Genomic DNA, 3,791 nt, shown 5'->3' with positions numbered 1-3,791 from the left:
ACCTGTTTTGCTCTCTTGTCAAGTAATACTGCTCAAAGACTGCCATCCGACACACTCTAAAACAGCTCACTAACATGTAAGAACATTTTACAATGAGGAGAGAGTGAGGGGGAGAGGGGCGAAAGCGATATGATTGGTAGAGATAAAAGAGGTTAAATAGAAGCGCCTTTGAAACTGTGGTTATGAACGGCCAGACCACAGCAAGACCACAGGCTCAAATGTAGTCATTGGTCACCCACTGATGTAAGCCATCAACCATTTAATGGTTCCTAAAATACTAAATCAATGTGAAAACACGCAAACCATTTCACTAACCTGCATGAGTTAATGGCTAGCAACTGGAGATCTGCTTAGAGGTATTGCGTAATAATCCGATCACACACACACCATAGGCCTTCAGAGAGGTCAGTGGTAACGGGTGAGAGGATCATTCCTCCAGTCTTCTCTAACAGGGAAGGAGATCTATGTTGCGTCCCGAATGCCACCCTATCCGCCTACCTAGTGCACTGCCTTTAACCAGTGCCTAGTGCATGAATACGGTGCCACTGGGACAGAGATCTAGAGAGATGGCATTACCGTCACCACCGTGGCCATGATCACACTGTCATAAAATCAATGACAGTTTATGAGGAAATCATCACTCAGGGTTTCTGTCCAACTGTCTCTAAGCCACAGACGCACACACATAAACACACACACACAGCCGCGAGGAGCAGTGGCCAGTGATAGTACTATCCCCGCTAGCGCTGCCCAATCGATAGCGACTTGGCTTCGGGTTGCCGAGGATAAACAGAAGAGAGAGATCGAGGATTGCTCCGGGGATAGCATTGATGTGTGTGCGTGTGTGTGCGTGTGTGTGTGAACGTGTGTGTGTGTCGCTCCGGGGCTAGCATTGATGTGTGATTAAAGAGAGTGAATCCCCCACTGTCCTGAACCTTCTGAGTGAGATCTTTGACGCTAGGCTAATTGGTCCTGGAGAAATCAATGGCCTAGCGTTGGCTAGCTATCTGGGGCTCAGGAATACACTAGTAGGCTACGGCGATAGCAGGACGATAGTATGCATGTGTGAAGGGGGAGGAGGTACTACCAGGGCTCAGGAACTCAGCATGGTACTATGGTAATGGAGACAAAGATGGAGACTGGGCATGATAGCATGTTGAAGGGGACTGCTTTTTTTGAGGCTATTAGGCAGACCTAGGTTCAAATACTATTTAGGGTATTTCAATTACTTTCAAAGACATTTGGTAAGTAAGTATTTCGATTTTTTTGGAATGTATTTAGAAATACACTTGAAAAGTCTTTGAAAATACTCAACTACAATCCCATGCATTTAACCCAGGTATTTGAAAATAGTATTTGAAAAAAGTATTTTGAAATAGTACTCAATTTATAGGAAATTCTTTGAAAATTGTAGTTGATTTGGGCCACATTATTTGAAAATACAAAAATAAATAGCTTAATAGAATTAAATAACAATTACTCCAATACACTCTAAAAAGCAAAGGTTCCTAGAGTGTCCATCAGGGGTTCTTCAAATTGAAACTGTGGGGGAACCCCTATAAGTTCTTTAAAGAACCCCTTTTAATGGATCCTCAAAGAACCTTTTGGGGTTCATTTTGAACTACCCCCCCTCCCCTCCCCTATTACTATTATTAATATTAATACTAATATGCATAACAATAACAACAATAACACGGTATTTTAGTTCTCAGGGTTTATTATGATTTTAGTGGCAAAGCAGAATAAAGAAATCTAAATATGAGGTAAACTCCCAGCAGAGCCCCAAGTCCAATGGCGTGTTGATGTTAACGTGTTGATGTTCTCCGTATCCAAAGCCAGAATGATTTAGCAGAGCATGGTGATCAAACAGGTTTCCTGTTATATTCATCAGAGGTGTAGGGAGGGTGAAGTCTGTGAATCCCAAAGAATAGTCATTATACAGATGATTAATAAAACATCCACACTACAGTATTCACACCTTGTTTTTTTGTGGGAAATGGGAATGAAAACAACGGTTTTGATAATGGTTTTCATACACATACCATGTCCATAATGTAGAGGCCTATGGGATATTCATTGGAGAGGTAAGAGAGGAATATGGTAAATGTGATCTGCATAATAACATACCAACACCTATTGACATACCTTTGTATGCCTCCTCATCTTCATACCTGCAGACACAGACACAAAGGTGAGCAGTTTAGTCATCTGCACTCAATACAGCCAGGCTTCAAAATATTCTTACCTCTTTGTTGATTGATATCCATTGACTTGTGTCCATTTTCTGTTTTTGAAAGATTGGCACAAATATGAAAAGATAGATGGTATCATCATTAAACAATAGAAATGTAGCTCATACAAAGGACAAACCTTACCTTAAATTGAAGCGATCTTTACGTTTTTCAGTGAAGTGCCCGCACCTAAATGTTTCAGTTGGGCAGTTAGGTTCCTGCAAGAACCCCCACCAACTAAGGAGGTTCCTTGATGAACCCCACCTCCTATTGGGTTCTTGGAAGAACCTACTGGGGGCCACGTTCAGTGCCAAGAACTCTAAGGTTCTTCAAAGAGCTTTGAGGATCTTAGAAGAACCCTTGTTGAACCCCACATTTTTTGAGTATACACTTACTGTATATTTGAACCCAGGTCTGCTATTAGGATTGTCATTGATCACAGCCTTACAGAATGTCACGATGGACACTTTAAGGCCTAGTTAATGTACTCTGTGTGCATCTGGAGAGTAAACTAAGACAGAGGTTAACCCCTTAAAATAAAAAAAGACAGCTTAATAATGAACACTCACCGTGCCTTGGTGACAAATGGCGACAGAAATGTGCGTCTCCAACCCTACTGTCTGTCCCTTGCTGTAAACTAGCCTGCTTGTCACTGTTTTGAATAGCACCTTGGTGACAAATGGTGACAATTCATTACTTGTGCATTTAACACTGTGTTGTTCGTCTCTTGCTGTGCACTAGCCTGCTTGTCACTGTTTTGAATAATGCTCCTCAGGACCAACACTACAAACATTAATTCCAAAAAGGTCATTGATGATGTGACACATTGCATGGCCCTCGCCATATCTCACCGCCGTGGTGACAGGGGGTGTCTCGGAGACAGCCCACGCACACCAATTTCCGGGAGACCTTGTACCAATCACAAATCAAATCACGTCGCATCAAATGACCCCAATCTGTTTTTGATTCCACTGGTGCTCTCAGAGCAGATCCACAGATCCAGTCCCACTTTTGAATCTCGCTCTCCAGTTCTCCTTCCCTTCCCTCCTTCCGACTCTCTTCATGCCTGCGGTCACGGCCGTGCACAGACCATTTAGGGGGCATGTTCTCAAACAGAACAAAGGGCACCCCCGGGAAAAAAATAAATCTGCAACCGCGGTCACAGACTCGTTGAGCAATTATTACAAGAGGGGCAAGCAGCACAATCTGATGAGGAAAGGCTGTACTTACTAACATTGACCAACCAGCTTTGTCCGAAATACTGTAGCCTACCATTACTATATCCAAACTCCCTTTGTTGCCACTATCCTGTATCCCAGTGGTTTTCAAACTTTCTGACCTGTGACCTCCAAAAAGGAGTGGTACAAAATGTGGTGACCCCGGGAACACGCGCACGCACGCATGATAGCTACGCAAAGGTAGCCTGTCGTTACAGCCATGAACAGGTGATGCATTTTCAGATAGGCTACAGAAATAAATTGCGTGTTACACCTGCATTTGGAGATGAACGTCCAGCCAATATCAACTAGGCATATATCATGTCTCTTCTCTGGAGTCCAG

The 3,791-nt window shown here is 43.1% G+C and overlaps 1 long non-coding RNA gene across 1 annotated transcript; it reads right to left on the bottom strand.

The window, feature by feature from the left end:
• Nucleotides 1-1,699: 1,699 nt before the first annotated feature.
• LOC135564387 (uncharacterized) lies at nt 1,700-2,782 on the bottom strand. Its single transcript, XR_010460977.1, has 2 exons — nt 2,146-2,782; nt 1,700-1,911 (listed from the first exon to the last, which is right to left on the bottom strand). It is a non-coding gene; the product is annotated as an uncharacterized LOC135564387 (long non-coding RNA).
• Nucleotides 2,783-3,791: the final 1,009 nt, after the last annotated feature.

Source organism: Oncorhynchus nerka, linkage group LG24 (assembly GCF_034236695.1).
Source record: "Oncorhynchus nerka isolate Pitt River linkage group LG24, Oner_Uvic_2.0, whole genome shotgun sequence".
Lineage (NCBI taxonomy): Eukaryota > Metazoa > Chordata > Actinopteri > Salmoniformes > Salmonidae > Oncorhynchus > Oncorhynchus nerka.
The sequence above is the reverse complement of the archived record's forward strand: the minus strand, read 5'-3'. Positions and strand labels throughout refer to the sequence as shown.